The 21,704-nt window shown below is 37.5% G+C and overlaps 1 pseudogene; it reads left to right on the forward strand.

Annotated features, from left to right (window-relative positions):
* The window catches only part of LOC119540823, a 93,218-nt pseudogene that overhangs the window by 71,297 nt on the left and 217 nt on the right, over nucleotides 1–21,704 (forward strand).

Below are 21,704 nucleotides of genomic sequence, written 5' to 3' on the forward strand. Positions count from 1 at the left end.
GGTAAGCACATAGCAGGACCTGACCACTATCTTGTAAGGAGAAATTAATTGTTGCCTTATTTAGTTTCCATAGCACTTTATATAAACTTTTACCATATCCTGTTATGTTGCAGCATATTAACATGTTTTCTTCCCCCGGTAAAGCACTCCAAGGAGAAGGACTATGCCTTATTAAACTCTGTATCAAAGGGTCATAGAAGGTACTAGAAGTCCTAGCCAGCTTAATAGGATAAGAAAAAAATGTAAATGTAAGGATTAGAAAGGAGGAAACAGATTGTCATTTTTTAGAAGATGATATGATTGTCTATTTAGAGAACCCAAAAGAATCTGAATCTACAGGTAAATAAACAGAAACACTAATAAAAATTAAGATGCTAATTTTAATAAGATGCTAGATCAGTTTCAAAAGTAAATGGCAAAAAAACAGAACATGAGGTGAAAAAAGGATAACATTTACAGTTGCAACAGAAAATACAAGTTACCTAGGAATAAATTGAATAAAAATGATCAAGACATTTATATAGGAAAGTATAAAACTCTTTTGGAAGGCTTAAAGAAGATCTCAATAAATGGAGAGAAATACTATGCTTATGGAGCAAAAGACTCTGAATAAAAAAGATTTCAGTTCTTCACAAATTGAGAAATAGATTCAGTACAATTCCAACCAAACCCCGGTGGAGTTTTTCATGGATCCAACAAACTGGTTCTAAAATTTAAATGGAAGAGAAAGGACCCAGATTTGACAAGATGCACCTGAAGAAGTACATGGGAGGACATGCCCTACCAGATGCCAAGACTTATTATAAATCTTCAGTAATTATTACATTGTGATATTGGCCCAGGGATAGATAGATAGACCAGTGGAATAAAATACTGAGCCTGGAAACAGACAAACCTCAAAATGAAAATGTGGTATATGACAAAGCTGCTATTGCAGATAAATGGAAAAAGAGGGCTTCTAGAACATCTGATATTTACCCAGGTGGGAAAAAAAAAAAAGGTAAGGTGTTCTCTACCTTACATCATACCTGAGAATTAATTCCAGGTGAGACACAGACTTAAATATAAAACAAAACTTAACAAGAAATTTAGGAAACAATGGAAGAAAAGTTATCTGTGAACTCTGGGTTGGAAAGATGTCTTAGACACAACAATAAAGGAAAAGATGATTAAATATGCCTACATTTGAATTAAGGATATCTATTAAAAATGCTATAAAGAGAATAAAACACAATCCACAGACTGAGAGAAGTTATTTGCAACATATCTGACTGATAAATTTTCAGTATTCATATTCAGATTCTATATAATGTTCCCAAGAAGAGAAGAGAGAAAGAGAAACCACAAGACAAACAATATAAAAATAGGCAAAAGGCATGAATGGAAATTTCAGAGAAGAAGATTCATGAATGGTCACTAGACAAATGAAAAGATGTTCAAAATCATTACTAATAGGAAAAAAAAATAATGAAGCATCTCACTCTTAACAGTTTCACAAAAATGAAAAAGGCTGACAATACCAAGTGTAAGTGAGGAAGTGAAACACTGCAAATTTGATATACTGCTGGAGGAGGGTAAAGTGATACAACCACTTTGGAAAACAATTTGGCCTTATCTTGTAACAATGAATGTACATTTAGCCTATGTCTCAACAATATTCACTCCAAGAATATACTACAGAGAAACTTTTGTACATGTTTATCAGAGTAAAAAATATCCACAACAGCATTGTTTTTTAAAAGCAAAAATGTGGAAACAACTCAAATGTCAACCGACAAGATATTTGTTAAATAAATTATAGTATAGTTTATACAATGGAATACTATATAGCAGTGAAAATTATTAAACTATTTTAAGCCATCTCTGTATGGATTGATCTCAAACACATAGTAGTGAGTGAAAAAAAATAAGTAACAGGAATTTTTATGTATATGTCAAAACCAGATAAACTTAGCAACATATATTTAAAGATACATACAAAGGTAATGAAGCTACAAAAAGAAGAAAGTAAATAATGCAAAATTCAAATTGTTTCCTTTGGAACACAGTGTTGCATTGAGAAGGGGCACATATGGTTTTCTAAGGCACAGGCTTTCATATATTTTTGTTCATTTATTCCCTTCAAGAATTTTGAAAAACCATGTACCTGCTCCTACATTTTAAAGCTAACTTCTAATATTTTTCATTGTAAACTGGAGTAGTTGCGAAGTATATAATTTCTAGCCTGTTGTAATTATTAGCATTTAAAAGTAAATCTTTAAAAAGTATTAAATGGAATCTATATCTATAATAATTTGATACCACCAGCAATCAACAATTTAAACCATTTAAAATATACATGAACAAGCTCTACCATTAAAGAATCATATTTCCATTCCATTTCCTTCACAGACTTTTGCCCTGATATATTTTTATGCATAAAAGTATTTTATTAATTACTCTATTATACTTATCCAAAACAAAGTATGCATATAATATAATTCTTAACATTTATTTCATTTCCTGAAATCATAAAGCTCTAAGGTTACAAAAAATTCTTATAGATTGAGTTATCTTTGTAATTATTAGTAGTACATATTTTCTGAAGACTTCTTAAATATATTATAAAGTTGATAAATAATCATTAAAAATAAAAGTAAATTTTGTCAGAAATCCATTTTTTGCTAAGAATCATATATGTTTTCTATGCTTTTAACAAAGAGAAAATTTTGTACTCATAAAAACTGGTGGGACTAGCAGTTACCTCATTTTAAAATTTTTTATTAATAGGAGATAGAAAATGGTAAACATTTTATAAGATGAAATATGATGAATGACTATAATTATAACAAATATTTCATAATATAATTGATAGACTAGGTTTTAATTGTTACATTGAAAACACATACCAGAATTGAAAGAAATTACATAAAAGTTTTATCTTTGGGTTTTATCCAAAGTCATTTTGAAAATTTTGGCAGTCACAGAATATATTCCAATTACATTGAAAACAATCAGAACCATTTACCTATCCTGCTTCAGCTGGTCAAAATGCTTTTATTTCCAGTAAATGACACATCCTAGGGAAGAGTGTTGAAATCAACCAAAAATAAATGCCTGTATTTAAATACATGAAAACTCCCAACTTTTATTGCTGAGTATTTCTTACCCATGCTCTGTTTTGCTCTTTCAGGACGCTTCCTTATTCTTTGAAAATGGGTTGGGGAAGGAAGAGGTGAAAAGGATTACAATCTCCCTTTGCCCCCCATCTTCACACCACTATGTATCTGTATCCAGGACATGTTAACAGGGACCAAAATACTTGATTGGAAAAAAGATTCTTTTCCTTAACAGAACTATGTATAAAATGGGAAACACAGAAAGCCCAGCAGGTTTATGTTCCCTTACTTAATCATTCAGGATACCTGACTTGTTTAGGGGATAGGAGGTTTCACACTGCCCCACAGTGAGATTTACAATGGGTTCAGGGCCTGCCTTTCCTTTGTAAAGTGGAAGGAGAGTTGTTGTGAATTCAGGAGTTCTCAGGCTAACCGGTTTTAGGAAAAAGTATAGGAAAGCGTATTTGTGGGATTTGAGTGTCTAGAAATAGACTCCCTTAAAATGTAACCGAGAAGTTAGGATTTAAGAAATGATTATAATTACTGAATCATTATATAGATATTTCTTTTTACTTTCTTATATATTAGAATAGCTGGAGGGAAATACCTGAAATTTCTGAACTGTAATCCAGCTGCCTTGATTGCTGATAATGATGGTATAATTATATAGCCTTTATCTTGTGACTGTAAAAACCTTGTGACTGACCTTCACTTGTATCCCTTTATCCTGTTTTTCAAGTTTAAAGTCTTATGATCACTAAAGACAGCCCTAATGTTTATTAATGAAGGGCCTTGAGTCAGCCCATAACTAACCCACACCAATTCCAAAGCTATCTCAATAGACAGAACTGATCTAAAGAAAATTGTCCTATCTGACACGTGCAGTAGCTTACACTTTAACCTGCATAACTGTAATACAATTAGGCATGTTATCAGTCTGCACATGCTCAATAATTACATCATCTCTATCCTTGTCATCTTGAGCCATTGTGCTCATTATCCTAAAACCTGCCCATCTTTTGACACTATAAAACTATCAGAATAACTGCAGTTTGGGGAGACAGGTTTTTAGGCCAATATGCCAGCCAATCTTCTTCTTTGTCCATAGCAATAAACTCTTTCTCTTTTTGAAACCCCGGTGTCTCAGGAGTTGGTCATCTGAGCACATCAGGCAGAGAACCCACCACTTTTCATTGGCATCAATTTGGCAACCCAGATGAAACAAAGATTCTTAAGGAGGAAGTTGTCTGACTGGCCGAAGTTCTGTAGCCCAAGTGGGACAAGTAAATGCAGCAATGGAGCATTTTGTGGCTCCTAAACTTTTTTAGTCTAGAGGCTTGGCAACTGGGTTTTTCTCTATTCTTCCAGCACTCCAGACTCCTGGTGCCCTAAAACACTTCCAAGAGAGAGATTGTTCCCTGTTCCAAGTCTGGACATCAGGCTGGGTGAGTGGGTCATCAAGGTAAAAGTGGGTTGGGAAGTCAGTATGGTGGTTTGAGGCCCCTGGACCTGGGATTGAGGCTCAGGTCCCACTTCCGGAATGATTCCCTTTTGCTCTGACTGTTACACATTTCTGTTTCTAAGTACCATTGTCTGTTGAGTATACTAGAAAATAAGTAATCCAATTAATTTGTATTTAATGAAATTAAGTAAGAGTATGGTGCCTATTTAACTGTTAATTGGTGTGTTCCTTAGGTATAGGAAGTGTTTAATGCCTGTTTAATTTTTAATTGGTGTGTTTGGCCTAGTTATTAATAGGTGTGTTACTTAAATATATAGTAAATGTTAAGTGTTCATTTAAATTTGTCAGTTGATCTGTTACTGCGTTTGTATTGTTCAAGTGTTCCTAATTGGTTACTGATTGTGGTAATTCTTTAAAATAGAAAATTCTAATTCTAATAGCATTCCTGAATATAGCCCTTTACACTATATATTCAAAAGTTAGAAAGATTTTAGTTACAAGCCTATGAAAAAATAAAAAATAGTTTATTTATGTAACACAGTTCTAGCCTTAGTATGCTTTAGAATCAGGAAAGACATAGCTTGAAAGTGGTTCTGTATAAAAAGACGACTGTATTAGAGTTGTTCTGCAAAAGAGAGCAGAAATAGAATGAAATGATGTGTATTCAAACCTTTATTTGTCACTCTCAAAAGTATATTTCTGTATTTCTGTTTTCTTTTGTGACTAATTTTCTATTGGTGTCTGTCTGCATGTTCAATGTACATTTTCATACCTTCAGATGGTAATAGCAAATTAACAAAAAATTCTTAAAGAGCTCCATTTGTATTGCTTAAAGCTAAATAAGTGTGTGTGTGTGCATATATATATTTAGCATTCCTGGAGTCCCAGAGAAAAAGAAAGGAAAAAAACCCTCTAGGCATCAGGGTTCAAAGCCTTAGTTTTTTTTTTTTTTTTAATATTTATAATACTAATATATTGGCTGAATCAATTTTTTTTTTAAATGACATGCTTATTACTTATTAAATTTCAGTCAACTGTCAGGAATCCTAAGCATCAGTCTTTGGTGGGCCAAAATAACTTTTGAGCTCCTTCCCCTTCTTTTTCTGTACCTCTCTCTACTCCCCCACCACCAGTCTGTCATCTCTGCTTCAACCGCAAAGCAGTCCATCAATTTGTCATGGCAAACTGACTAGCACTGGGGGTGAGAGACACACAAGTGGTTTTGTTTTGTTTTGTTTTGTTTTGTTTTGATAGTTTCAGGTATTTACTTCTAGCTATTCCAATACATTAAAACCTAAAAATGTGTTATCTATATAGTATGTAAGAATGTCCACCAGAGTGACTTCTTGACTCCATTTGAATTCTCTCTGCCACTGAAACTTTATTTTGTTTCATTTCACATCCCCCTTTTGGTCAAGAAGATGTTCTCAATCCCGTGATGCCTGGTCCAGATTCATCCCTGGGAGTCATATCCTGCATTTCCAGGGAGATTTACACCCCTGGGTGTCAGATCCCACATGGGGGAAGGGCTGTGAGATCACCTGCCGAGGTGCAAAGCATTAGTGTTTATAATTACTATAAACAAACCTGGACATTGGAAAAAAAATGGCCCTCTGAAATTTCCCAAAGGCAGTAGAGAACTACCTCTGGAAATGACAAAGACTTTTCCAATTGTCCAGATCACAGCTTTAGGAGAAAGAGATGTAATAATTGGAAACAATTAAAAGAAGGGCGTAGGAACTCTCATCAACACTAAGGCCACCTTAGAGGTCTACTGCTTTCATTTAAAACTTTTAAAACCAAGTTCAGCAAACCAGGCCTCATCCTTTCTGTCTCACCTATCCCTTCCCCCAGGGCCTAACCAGCTAAGGCAACTATGGGGGAAGAGTTGGGTGCAGAAAGATGGGGGACGGTGGGCCTGGAAATTAGAAATGGTAGGCCCAGAGGAAATGTTGTGGAATAGGCCATGTTTGTCCTGAGAGAATTCCCCAATTAAAACTTTTTTCCCAATAATACCTTTGTGACAGTAACTGCAATAAATCAATCATTAAAATATATAAACAGACTTTGGGATAGGGGTAGTTGAATAAGATCTAGTTGTCATATTTCAATAAGTAAGAAAAAATGTCCTTGAAAACTATGGAAATGTTTTTCTGGATTTATGCTTGGGACAAATTAGACAATTGCATATTTTCCAGAGTTTGATGTTTTTGAGATTGTTCATAATTTTAGAACATTATGAAAACAAAGAGGTTTTTAACTTCCAATAGAGAAAAGAGCATTATGTCATAAGATCTTTAAGATGGTGAAAAGTGTAAGCTTGTGTTTAAAGAAATTAAATTGTTAGTCTGACAAACTATTCTAAAAATAATTATGCTTTGTAGGATGTTTAAAGACAGTATTGAAGATCTTTTTTGTAACTTGATTTATTTGGGTATGTAAACTATACAGAATGTCATTTGTTGAAGAAAGGGGTGTAGTTTTATCCTTGAGGATGTGTAGGGCAAAGCCTGAGTGAATATGGAAAGTTGTAGAAGGTTTGTGAATGTGCATTTTGTTTATTGTAGTCAATGCTGACTAAAATTTGATAAGCTTGTCTAAGGGAGTATGGTTTGTCCTAGAGTAAAATGACTAGTTTTAATATGTAAAACAAGACCTGAATGGATATAGAAAGTTTTAGAAGGTTCGTGAAAGTTAATTCTGTCTGTTATAGTCAATGCTGACCAAAAATTTGATAGGCCTGTTTATAATAAATTTTTAAAGAGCTTTTGTGTCAAACCAAGTATTCATACCAAAATGGAGTTCAGTTTTCTCTCTGTTAAAATAATGTGGATTGTTGGTCTGCTCTTTTTTTTTTTTTAATTTTTATTGGGATTGTTCAGATACCATACAATTATCCAAAGATCCAAAGTGTACAATCAGTTGCCCCTGGTACCCTCATACAGCTGTGCATCCATCACTGCACTTAATTTTTGTTCAATTTTTAGAACCTTTTCATTACTACAGACAAGAAATAAAGTGAAAGATGAAAAAAGAAAAAAAAGAAAAGGAAACTCGAATCCTCCCATATCCCTAACCAACCCCCCTCAATTGTTGACTTGTAGTGTTGGTATAGTACATTTGTTACTGTTTATGAAAGAATGTGGACATACTACTAACTGGAGTATATAGTTTGCAATAGGTATATATTTCTTCCCTATATGCCCCTCTATTATTAACTTCTAGTTGTATTGTCATACATTTGTTCTGGTTCATGGAAGAGTTTTCTAATATTTGTACAGTTAATCATGGACATTGCCCACCATAGGATTCAGTTTTATACATTCCCATCTTTTGACCTCCAATTTTCCTTCTGGTGACATATATGACTCTGAGCTTCCCCTTTCCACCTCATTCATGCACCATTCGACTCTGTTAGTTATTCTCACATCTTGCTAACTACACCTCTGTTCATTTCCAAACATTTAAGTTCATCCTAGTTGAACATTCTGCTCCTACTAAGCAACCGCTCCCCATTCTTAAGCCTCGTCCTATATTTTGGTACCTTATATTTCATGTCTATGAGTTTACATATTATAATTAGTTCTTATCAGTGAGACCCTGCAATAATTGTCCCTATGTGTCTGGCTTATTTCACTCAGTATATTGACCTTGAGGTTTTGTCATCAACCCATTTTTTTTTTAAGATGGTTTTGTTCACACACCATACATTCCATCCTAAGTAAACAATTGATGATTCTCTGTAGGGTCACATATTTATGTGTTCACCACCTTCACCACTATCTGTATGAGGGCATCTACATTTCTTCCACAAGGCAGGAGGGAGAGTCAAAGAAGGTAGAGAGGCAAAAGAAAGAGGAAAAAAAAATCATAGCTAGGAAGTAGCAAAAGGAAAAGTAACCTTAAATGAAAGTAGAGTAAAGAGTCAGACAACATCATGAATGTCAAGTGTCTAACATGCCTCCCCTATCTCCCCACTTATCTGCGTTTATCTTGGTATATCGCCTTTGTTACATTAAAGGAAGCATGATACAATGATTCTGTTAGTTACAGTCTCTAGTTTACATTGATTGCATCCCTCCCCCAATGCCTCCCCATTTTTAACACTTTGCAAGGTTGACATTGCTTGTTCTCCCTCGTAAAAGAACGTTTGTACATTTTATCACAATTGTTGAATACTCTAGATTTCACCAAGTTATACAGTCCCATTCTTTATCTTTCCTCCTTTTTTGTGGTGTCTCACGTGCTCCCAACCTTCCTCTCTCAGCCATATTCATAGTTATCTTTGTTCAGTGTACTTACATTGCTGTGCTACCATATCCCAAAATTGTGTTCCAAACCACACACTCCTGTCTTCTATCACTCTGCAGTGCTCCCTTTAGTATTTCCTGTAGGGTGGGTGTCTTGTTCACAAAGTCTCTTATTGTCTGTTTGTCAGAAAATATTTTGAGCTCTCCCTCATATTTGAAGGACAGCTTTGCTGGATATAGGATTCTTGGTTGGTGGTTTTTCTCTTTTGGTATCTTAAATATATTACACCACTTCCTTCTTGCCTCCATGGTTTCTGCTGAGAGATCCACACATAGTCTTATTAAGCTTCCTTTGTATGTGATGGATTGCTTTTCTCTTGCTGCTTTCAGGATTCTCTCTTTGTGGTTGACATTTGATAATCTGATTATTATTAAGTGTCTTGGCGTAGGCCTTTTCAGATCTATTCTGTTTGGAGTACGCTGCACTTCTTGGATCTGTAATTTTATGTCTTTCATAAGAGATGGGAAATTTTCATTGATTATTTCCTCTATTATTGCCTCTGCCTCTTTTCCCCTCTCTTTTCCTTCCGGGACACCAATGATATGTACATTCTTGTACGTTGTTTCATCCTTAAGTTCCTGGAGACGTTGCTCATATTTTTTCATTCTTTTCTCCATCTGCTCCTTTGCGTGTAGGCTTTCAGGTGTTTTGTTCTCCAATTCCTGAGTGTTTTCTTCTGCCTCTTGAGATCTGCTGTGGTATGTTTCCATTGTGTCTTTCATCTCTTGTGTTGTGCCTTTCATTTCCATGGATTCTACTAGTTGTTTTTTTGAACTTTTGATTTCTGCCTTATGTATGCCCAGTTTTTTCTTTACAGCTTCTATTTCTTTTGTGAAATATTCTCTAAACTTTTTGAATTGATTTAGCATTAGTTGTTTAAATTCCTTATCTCAGTTGAAGTGTACGTTTGTTCCTTTGACTGGGCCATAATTTTGTTTTTCTTAGTGAAGGTTGTAGTTTTCTGTTGTCTAGGTGTCTGACCTCCTAGGCCACCCCAATCAGGTTTTCCCAGATGAGAGCAGGCTCAGGTCACAGAAGGAGGAAATATTCAGTATCTGGTTTCCCTGATGGTTTTCTTAGAGGATTCATACACCTGTGCTTTTCTGCCCAGCAGGTACACCTGTCAGCCTGTAACTGGCTGGTGTAAGAGGGTGTGGCCCGTGTAAGAGGGTGTGGCCCGTGTCTCTCCTCCCCCAGGCTTTGGGGTCTGGTTCCGGAAAGGCAGGCAGTAGAGCTGGGCCCCTCCCTTTCCTCTTGGGAAGCTATGCCCCCTCCAGAGATGTCATCTGCATGCATATCAATAAGTTCTTTGTTTCTGTGATACTGCTGATCAAAGTGTTTTGATTTTAAAATGGCTGAGGCTGTCTTTACTGCAAAGCACTGCCAGCTGAAAATGGTTGAGGTTTTCTCCACAGAGAGAGAAAGGGACAGAAAAGCTCCCAGGTTCACCCATCAGCCAGAGATAGCACCCGATCCTCTGGGCTCCCCGTCCTGAGACAGATATGTCCCCCGACTCTCCTAAGGTCAGTTGTCACCAAAAGCCTCTGTCTGCTTGTTGAGGATTTGCTGTCTGTATTGAGCAGTTAACATTAAAACCCCAGTTGAGCTGGGCTGAGAGAGTGCTGCTCTCTAGCAATGTGAGGCTTCCGTGAGGGAGGGGCTCTTGGCTCTCAGCGCGGGTCTGCAGTTTTACTTACAGATTTTATGCTGCGATCTTGGGCATTCCTCCCAATTCAGGTTGGTGCGTGATGAGTGGACAGTCACGTTTGTCTCCCTGCAGTTATTCCAGGTTATTTACTAGTTTTTTGGTCATTTATGAATTGTTCCAGGGGGGTACTAACAGTCTTCCACTCCTCTCTATGCCGCCATCTAAGCTCCTCTCTGGTCTGCTCTTAATGAAAGGTTATATACTGTTTTTCTTAACCATTTTGAGTACTCTGTCTGGAAGACAAAGATTTTGTATTATAGCAGAATAATATTCTTGTTGATGTTTATGTTAACCTTATAATCCTTTATTTCAGAAGACAAGTCTTTTCACTTTTAAAGGAAAACTGTTGCAAAGGATTTGTTCTTTCACATTGTAAAAATGAGGTGCAAAAATAGTTTAACTTATTACATAGGAAGTGTTTGGAAAGTATTGCAATAATTAAAAAGGATTTTCTATCCTTCTGTTAACTAAATTTGCATGGGCAAAATGTTATCCATACATTAAGGAATTGAATAAAATTCCTAAAGACTTGACAGTGTTCTCACTGTCCATATTATAGCCTGATACTAGTCTGCATGACATTAGACAACAGTATGATGTTGTTGGTCTCGGTTTTAGTTATTCTTAAAAAAAGGTTCTAGATCATGGAAACAGCCAAATTTAATTGTCAGTTATACTACTTCACTCTAATGCTTCTCTAAAAGTACATGTGGTCAGCTGTAAGTCAGAACTTCATCTTCAACAAAAAGGGACTTTAAAAGAGAAACAAGTATATAAATTATGTTCTTACTTGTTAATTAACATAACTCTGGGTAAATGTGTAAAAGTGAGACAGGAAAAAACTTCTGCTAAGGTTTGTGGTTGATAACCCCAATATAAGTCAAATTAAATGCTTTTAGTTCTGAAAATAGTGTCATTAAAAAATGCTAATAAGAAAATTAGGGCCTAGATTGTAAGTTCCTACAGCAGTCACATTTACTTCTAAGCTTTCTAAATTCTGAGATGCTGTGCTCTTTGTGTATAACCTGCCAGTTCCTTGGAAGATGGGGTATCTGTGTAACACCTGAGACCCAGTGTTATAGTGTTCTCCAGCTCTGAAAGTCAGCGTTACTCCACACAGCAACTGTTAGAGGAGTTGAAAAAAAGGTCAGACTGCAATTAGAGATGCGAATGAAGCTGATCCAGTTAGGACTAAGGTGAATCAGAATACAGGATGAAAAGATGATACTGTCTGTATTTTAAGACTTTAACTTCTATGTGAGACCAAAGGAAGAGAGGTTTATTTTGTCCAAAGTTTAAATTTTCTGTGGCATGCTAATTTAACCTGTCTGGTCAGTTTATTTAAGCAACCTAATTCACCTGGGAATTCCTTCTATTCTCTTAAACAATAGGTACTCCAAATTTAGTAAGTCAAACCCTTAATCTTGAGGCTTACCCTTATCAAACTTATTTCTCTAATAGGAAAGCTAAGCCTACTTGTAATTAATGTCTAAGAATCACCCCCAGAGAACCTCTTGTTGCTTGATGTGGCCTCTCTCTCTAAGCCAAACTCTGCAAGTAAACTCATTACCTTCCCCCACTACGTGGGACATGACTCCCAGGGATAAGCCTGGCCCTGGCATTATGAGATTCGTTGACCAAAAGAGGGAAAATAAATAAAACAAAATAAAGTGTCAGTGACTAAGAGGTTTCAAGTAGAGCTGAGAGGTCATACTGGAGGTTACCCTTATGCAACCTTCAGCCAGGTATTGCAAATTGCCACAGTATGCCAAACCCCAACCAACAATGTTCCTAAAAACCTTAAAGAAAACCCTGGGCTCTATCTAAGACTCAATAAAAGTATTACTCATCAAGTTTATTTTTCAGAGACTTAAAGCCTCTGGATTGTTCCTATGCCAGATGAAACCTGAAACCCAGAAGTACAAGGCTCTGAGAACAACAACCAGTTTCATTCCTCTACATCATAATGTCAGTGCTCCTTTTCAGCTTGAAGAAGTTAGAATGGTTGTCGTCCAGATATCCCTCAAGATTGAGAGAATGATCAAATGAGATGGAGGAGTTATAAACAAGAAGTTAGGATTTAAGAAATGATAATGATTACTGAATCATTATATAGATATTTCTTTTTACTTTCTAGTATATTAGAATAGCTGGAGGGAGAAACCTGAAATTTCTGAACTGTAATCCAGCTGCCTTGATCACTGATTATGATAGTATAATTATATAGCCTTTATCTTGTGATTATAAAAACCTTGTGACTAACCCTAACTTGTATCCCTTTATTCTGTTTTTCAAGTTTACAGTCTTATGATCACTAAAGACAGCCCCTAATATTTATTAATGAAGGGCCTTGAGTCAGCCTATAACTAACCCACCCCAATTCCAAAGCTATCTCAATAGTCAAAGTTGATCTAACAAAAATTGGCCCACCTGACAAGGTCAGTAGTTTACACTTTAACCTACATCTGTTCTGTGACTAAGCATGTAATCAGTCTGCACTTGCTCGATAATTAGATCATCTTTAACCTTGTCATCTTGAGCTGTTGTTCTCATTATCCTAAAACCTGCCCGTCTTTTGATACTATAAAACTATCAAAATAACTGCAGTTCAGGGAGACAGATTTTTAGGTCAATAGGCCATCTGATCTCCTGCTTCATGCTTAACAATAAACCCTTTCTCTCTTTGAAACCCCAGTGTCTCAGGACTTGGTCATTTGAGTGCATCAGGCAGAGAACCCACCACTTTTGATCAGCATCAAGAATAGTCAATGCTTGTGTACCCCAGAAAGTCTTTGTGTGCCTTGGGGGGCAGGGGGAAGAAAGGATGGAGGGGGTTTTTTGAAGACTACTACCCACGATATTACTGATATTCTATTTCTTAAAATGGATGACTTTTACCTTATTATTCTAATTTAAAATATATGTTCTTATATACATTCATACATATGATATCCCTTTCAGTAAATAAAGTAAAAAACCTACAAACTTCTCAGGATGGTTTTATTTTGTGGGAGTACATATGCACACACACGGGGAAACGGCACTCAGGAAATCTGGGTTTATAGGTGTGACTGTTGGGGGAAAAATTTCACAGCTGGCAGGAAATTTCCTCTTAGGGAGACAATTGTCCCTATATGGAAAAATGATAAGCCCTTTTAGGGTGGGAATAATGTCCTGAGTGTTAGATTTTAAAGAGCTTGGTAATCAAAGAGATTGCTCAATAATTTCATATTAAAAATGAAGGAATTTGGGTGTAGAGAAGAGCTGGGAAGAATGGGGAGGATGGGAAGAAAGGACCGAGTAACCTAACTAGGGCAGCAGCCTGGGGCAAAAGGTGCATGGTGCGAAATTTCCTGGTCATGGTATGGGTGCCAAAGACTCTTTAAAAACAAGGATATCCATTATTTAATTTTAAGGCTTTTGAACATCTGCAGCATGAATTCCCTGGTCCTTCCAAATCTTCAGTGAACTGCCACATGCAAATACCAAATGTGGGTGGTGGAAAAGAGAGAAGCAAGCAAAGGTTTTGAGTTCTTGGTATAAATTGAAGGAATATTTCTTTGCTGTATTTAACATCAATGGTATTAATTTTAAAAGTAAAATGATCAGATGGATTTAAGTGATTATTAAGACCTTTTTTTTTCTTTTCTTGTGACAACGAGTTTATAAGAAATAAAGGAAATGCCCAAGTGAGTAGGATCAGTTCTATTTTTCTCAATAATTCTGATGTAATAGGACACAATCATTACCTCCCATGATTTGTATCCTGAATCTATTCACTTCTAACCTTCTCTTCTTCTACCTCGACCCCACCCCACTCCATAAAGTCTGGATTCGTCTAATAGCCTAACTGGTTTCCTTGCTTCTACCCTTGCTACCCATACTGTCTGTTCTTGACATAGTGGCAGAGTGATCCTTTAAAAATGTAAAGCAGATTGTTCCCTGCCTCTGCTCAAATCCCTGTAGTGGCTCCCCACTGCAGTCAGAGGAACAGCACAAAGTCATCACCTGAGTTGGCTCCCAGTACCTGGCTGGCTCATCTCCTAACATGCCCCCTTACTCATTCTGCCCCCGCTCAGTGGCTGGCCTGCTGTTTCTCCATCCTGCAAGGTCTGCTCCTGTCTTAGGGTCTTTGCTCTAGATGGTGCCTCTTTATGGAATCTGCTTGGTTGACTCCTGTGCCGGTTCAGATATATTATGTCCCCCAGAAAAGCCATGTTCTTTACTGCAGTCTTGTTGTGGCCCACTTATTAGTCTTTTGATTAGGGTGGAAACTTTTGATTGAGTGTTTCCATGGAGATGTGACTTGCCCAACTGTGGGTGATACCTTTGTTTAAATTATTTCCATGGAGGTGTGGACCCCACACATTCAGTGTGGATCTTAATTAGATCACTGGAGTCCTTTAAAGAGAGCTCACACAGAAAGCAGAGAAGACAAAATGCCCCAAGAGAAGCTGAGAGCCCACACAAATGCTCATGCTTGGAGACACTTAGAGTTGCAGACAGAAGAACATTTGGAGATGCTAAGCTAACAGATGAAGCCCAGAGTTTTCCCCAGAGAAGCTGGGAGAGGACCCCCAGGTGCTTAGAGAGAAACACCCTGGGAGAATGAAGCAAGGACACACAGGAGCTGAGAGAGAGGAGTGAAAAAAGACGCCGAGAGACATTTTGGAGAAAGCCATTTTGAAACACAACCCAGGAGAAAGGCATTTTGAAACACAATCCAGGAGCAAAGAACCAGCAGATGCCAGCCATGTGCCTTCCCAGCTAACAGAAGTGTTCCAGACACCATCAGTCATTCTTCAGTGAAGGTATCTTCTTGTTGATGCCTTAGTTTGGACACTTCTGTGGCGTTAGAACTCTAAATTTGTACCCAAATAAATCCCCTTTACGAAAGCCAATCCATTTCTGGTATTTTTCATTAATGCAGCTCTAGCAAACCAGAACAACTCCCTTACCTCCTTCAAGTCATTGTTGAAATGTGACCTTCTTGATGAGGCCTACTCTGACCACTTTATTATAGTTGTAACATGCATACTTTGTCCCATCCACCCTCTTACCCTGTTCTGCTTTTTTTCCTTTCTATGTACTTACCATCTTCTAACAAAATAATAGCATGTCTTCCCTGGCCAGAGTGTAAACTCCAGGAGGAAGGGGTTTTATAAAGGCCCTCAATAAATATTAGTTGAATGTTGAATTGATCTTCATAAGCAGAAGCAGTGTTTCCCCAAGTGTATTCTGGGGAAAGATAATTCCTAAGCGTGTACCATGCGCATGCAAACACATACACATGCAGAGTTCTGTGGATAAAAAATCTTGATGCCCCCTTGTTAGAGATTGACATGAATGTTGACAAGCATATTTTTGTGAAAGTCTCTGTGAACATCAAAACTTGTTATACAGTGTGCCAGTTTGAATGTATTATGTCCCCCAAAACGCCATTATCTTTGATGCAATCTTGTGTGGGCAGACATTAGTGTTGATTAGATTGTAATTTCTTTGAGTGTTTCCATGGAGATGTGACCCACACAACTGATAACTCTGATTAGATAATTTCCATGGAGGTGTGGCCCTGCCTGTTCAGTGTGGGCCTTGATTAGTCCACTGGAGCCCTATAAAAGCTCAAACAGAAGGAGTGAGCTTGCTACAGCCAAGAGGGACACTTTGAAGAACGCACAGGAGCTGAGAGAGGAGCTGCAGCTTACAGAGACATTTTGGAGACAGCGTTTGAAAGCAGACTTTTGCTCCTGAGAAGCTAAGAGAAGACAAATACCCCAAGAACAACTAAAAGTGACATTTTGAAGAGGAGCTGAAACCTAAAGAGGAACGTCCTGGGAAAAAAGCTATTTTGAAACCAGAACTCCAGAGCAGATGCCAGCCACATGCTTTCCCAGCTAACAGAGTTTTTCCAGATGCCCTTGGCCATCCTCCAGTGAAGTTACCCGATTGTTGATGTGTTATCTTGGACACTTCATGGCTTTAAGACTGTAACTTTGAAACCAAATAAACCCCCTTTATAAAAGCCAATCCGTTTCTGGTGTTCTGCAAAAAGGCAGCATTAGCAAACTGGAACATACAGGATACTCTGGGAGAATCGAGCCACGAAGATTGAAATATGTTTAGAAATGAAATCAAAGTTGCAAAAATGGTATATTAGGCCTATAGGAAAAGAGCCTGGGGAATATGGGCAAATACCTATTTTAATCCTATAAATGACAGGTTTCACTGTACTTTCTCACTGTACACAGGCCAGCGTGATATGCCGACTGAAGGCCACACAGGCTCAGAATGACAGGCTAGGTCATGAGGAATTCACTGAGAAGAGAAAAGACAGTTGTGAGCCACACTGCATTGATTGCCAGGAAATCCCCCATCCAATCATTGCAAACCATTGCTGTGCTTCTCACTGGCACTGGGAATCAGATTCCAGATCAGAAGTGAAGAGCAAGGTAAAAATACAAGAGTAGAGGGAGATTCCAAGCAGTCTCCAAGAGAACTACAGGGTCTGGGGTTAAAGGACTTACTCTGGGGAGCCTAAGATGACAGGGGCATCAGCAACAAACCCCTATAGTGGGTTGGGCTGGGGGACAGAGAGGATGGGGGCCGAACATCTCAGGGCACCCAAAGGCTCCAGGGCATCAGACAAAGCCCTAGTTTGCTTTTTTTTTAAAATTTTGTATTATTATTATTATATTTTATTTTATTTTATTTTATTTTATTTTATTTTATTTTACTGCAACTAACCAGGAATTCCTGGCAGCATGCACAGACAGGTTTTTGTTTATCTCTATAGTCTCAAGCATTATTTTCAATCACACTTTATTATTCCTAGGACACTTCTTTGGCAACAGTAACTATCTGGAACACTGCCAAAGAAGCAGGAAATAAGTTGGGAGAAGCCACTGAATAGCCAAGACAGAAAGCATGGAGTTTATCTCTTAAAATTGAAGCACGCTACTTGGTCAATAACTCCTTAGACCCTCAGCTGGAGCTTGCTGACAGTAAGGCCATCCATGGAATTCCCCAGATCTAGGAGAACCAAAGTGGCAGGCATGGCAGTATGAGCAAAAAATCTGGAGAACAAGGAACTGCAGGCCATAGGCCCACAAACTTTGATAGGCAGTGACAACTGAGATAGCAGAGCAGAGGAGGAGCTTGAAAAACTGAAAGGTAAACCCAGTAATTGAGAACATTTACCAATCTGGGTGTGGTTTAGTGCAAGGACAAATTCTTCGTAGATCAATGGCCTCCAAGAACTCACTGCCTTGCAGAATGGGTTTGTGTTCACAATAATACCCTGATTCATCAATAAACATGATGACTAACTCCGTTTAAGTCTGCAGGGACATGAGTAACATATTTTACAAAGATCTTCCCAAAAAGCTAGCATTAAAAATAAAATGTTAGCTTGTAAAGGTAAGCATCAGGTAAGCAGAATTAATACTTTTTGAACAATTACTTTGTAATAGGTTATTTCACATAAAATCTTCCCTTCAGTCCTAGCACCAACCCCAAGAGATTGTGATTATTATTATCACTTTATAGAGGAGGAAGTTCAGGCCTAGTGAAGTTAATTGATTTGCTGAAAGTCACAAAACCAGCACAAGGCTGTATTGGTTTTCAGACCCAGTTTTGTTTTGCTCTGAAGGCTATTTTCTTTTCATTACTTGCCACTTTTTGTTATTTGTTCTATGCGTTAGGCTCCAATGCTGACTGCTTAAAGTTGTTAATGGAGTTTTGTTAGCAGGCCTTATTTCTGCATCCAGTTATTAGTAGTTAATTTCTGGTTTGCATTTCTCGTAACTGCTTCCTTTTAGAAGTTGGCCTATTATATATCTTTTGACCTAGCAGCATCTGTCTGTGGCATATATACAGGAGAGGCCATTGAGATGATTTTGTGTTGATTTATCTTGGATGACTAGATTATACAGTATTCTTAAGGAAAAAAAGCTACTACTCAGGCAGTCATAGCTAAATCTGTTAGATGTTGAGTTCAATTAATTTCTTCATTTTCTGAACATGCACGATATAAAAACATTTGTGATCTCTGGCTTGGCACATAGGCAGGTAGGTGGTAATATACGTTCCAAGGAAACTCAGATCAGCTGAGCTGAAAAATGAAAAAATGGAGCACTGATTCCAAAATATAAATTCCAAATGTTTTTCTGGATAATGCTTAAAGAAACTGCTGAGAAAGGCAAAGGTGATCCCCCTTTGTGGGTCAGTTTTGACCATTATCCAGATCAGGCTCTCAAATGTTAAGCTTGTAGTTTAATGTCCTATGCAGGCAACAATTTCTGCTGTCTTCCTGAAGGTGGACTACTAGTATAACAAAAAAGAACAATGGTACCCCAGTTTGAATCCTACTTTTGTTGTCTACTAGCTGGAGAAGCTAGCTGCAAGTTACCACAGACTTATATTCTTATTAATAAAAATAGAGATGATGGAGACATAATAATAAAGATTGTAACAACACTTGCCTTTCCAACTTCATAGAGTTGTTGGGAGAATCAAAGGGAATGATATAAATGAATTTCTTTGTGACTATCCAATATCATTACATAAATATGTAGTATTAAACTATAATTTTATCTTTCTATGGGTTGTATCATTGTAGATGGTTTTAATTCAGTGTTGGTGATTATTAACTTTGGTTGGATCTAGACTGAATGTATCATTAGAATTTTATTTTCTTAAGGGGTTTTACCTTTGTAAACTTTGAGATTGGTTTTAATTCAGTTTTGCTGTTTGATTATCTTTGGCGTGTGACTGGTGTTCCGACTTTTTATCAGTTTGCGGTATTATGCTGCTTTCCTGAAGCCCCAAAGCATGACAGAATCCTTCTGAGGTCTCTTTGTGACAAGGTTTTAGTTTCAGAGACCAGTCATCGGGATGTGCGTTCTAAGCACGGTTCCATAAAGGAGATTAAAAATGTGAACCTGAGAGCCAGCCTTATCCCACTGCAGATAGAAAAGAGGTGAGACAGAGTGCCTATGGCATCACCTCCACCAGCTTATTTATTTTATTGTGATAACACATAAATAACAAAAATTGCCATTTTAACCATTTTAAAGTGGCATTAATTACTTTTACATTGTTGTAAAACCATCACCACTTTCCATTTTTTAAACATTTCCATGACCCAAAACAGAAACTCTGTACCCATTAATCGACTGTTCATTCCCCCACCTCAAGTGCCAAGTACCCTTTAATTTACAAATTTCTATGAGTTTTCTTATGCTAAATATTTCATAGAGGTGGATCAAACAATCTTTGTCCTTTTGTGTCTGACATATTTCACTCAGCAGAATGTCTTCAGTGTTCATCCATGTTGCAGCATGTATATTCCTTTTTACAGCTGAGTAATATTTTATTGTTTTGTTTATCCATTCATCTGTCAATGGACACTTGGGTTGTTTCCACCTTTTGACTATTGTGAATAACGCTGCTGTGAACACTGGTGTACAAGTATCTGTTCAGGTCCCAACTTTCAGGTCTTTTCTACCACCTCATTTTTTTCAAAATGCAATTTTATTGAGATACATTCACACACCATATAATCCATCCAAAGTATACAATCAATGGCTCACAGTGTCACCCATCACCTCAGTTTTGAACAGTAAAGGTACTGCCTTGTCCATAGAAATGGCATAGCTAGGCCTGTATCAGAGGTGTGGGTAGGCCTCTTGATGAAGAGAGAAAGGCTTTGGATTAGGGGAGGCAAAGCAGCATAATGACTAAAAGCATGGACCCTGGAATCAGACTGACATGCTTTACCTGCTCACTCCAAATTCAACCAAGTTACATGAACTCTTTAAACCTCAGTTTTCTCATCTGTGAAATGGAGATTACAATAACCCCTACATAGGGTTTTGTCACTGGCAAAGGAAATAACTTCTGTAAAGTTATGCCTAACCCATAAATAATTAATATTATGAATCCACAATTGACAGAGGATGGAAACCCATTCAGGGAAAGGAAAAGAGAAACATGTGTTATACATTTGAGAATAGGATCTGGTCCTACAAAAGCCTGTTTAATGAATCTATAATGCAACTGATCCATTCTCTTCTGTTTTAATTTGCCGGGGCTGCTATGACAAAATACCACAACCTGGTTGGCTTAAACAACAGGAATTTATTGGCTCTCGGTTTGGAGGCTAGAGGTCCAAACTCAAGGTCTGTCCGAAGTCTGCAGTGTTCTGGTGGTGGCTTGCTGGCAATCAATCTCTGCCTCAGTCACATGGCAATCGGTCTCTTTCTGTCTTTCCCTGTGGTTTATATTTCCATGTCCAAATCTTATAAGGACTCTTACCATACTGGCTTAAGGCCCACCCTGTTTCAACTTTGGCCTCGTCTTAAGAGGATCTTTGAAGATTCCATTTACAAATGAGTTCATACCCACAGGACCAGAGGTATGAACATGTTTTTGTGGGAGACATGGTTCAATCGACTACATAGTCCTACTGCTTTATCTAGTAGTTCATTTAGGATTAATTGTATTACAGGAGCAGTAGAATAGAACTGTTAAGATTTAAATTCTGTGATATTATGTTTACAAGATCTAAGGAGAGCTACTGCATTTTAAAACAGACTTTTAGATTAGACTATAATCTGTGTGTTCGGTTGAGCAGCAAAAAAGCCTGTATAGAGCTAGGCTAACATTCTTTTAAAAATTTAAATATACATATGTGAAAACTATTCTTTAAAGTCTGAAAAGCATAGCTTTGTTTGTGGAAAATTATAAATGGTCTGAGGCATTTGCACCACAAATGCTACCTAAATTGTCCTACTTTTATTTTCTGGCAGCTCATGTCTAAGTGTTCAAGGCCCCTTCTGTCCTCAAACACCTCACTTAAACTGTCGCCTTGCTCAAGATAAGGTGAACAGTACTTCAATTCTGGTTGTTTTTGAGGACTTTAATGAGCCTGTCTAGCTTTGCAATTCCCAAGTGTGTGTGTGTGTGTGTAGGAAAGCAAAGATTTCATCTGGTGGTGGCAGTGGCCTCCTATAAAATCTCCATGGGGTCGGAGAGTTGTGCTAACGATGTGTTTTTTTGCTCCCCAGCAGGGCACATGGGTGGAGAAACTCTGGCCTGGCAATTCAGTGTTTGGTGCAGCTTGTTG

Source organism: Choloepus didactylus, chromosome 7 (assembly GCF_015220235.1).
Source record: "Choloepus didactylus isolate mChoDid1 chromosome 7, mChoDid1.pri, whole genome shotgun sequence".
Classification (NCBI taxonomy): domain Eukaryota; kingdom Metazoa; phylum Chordata; class Mammalia; order Pilosa; family Megalonychidae; genus Choloepus; species Choloepus didactylus.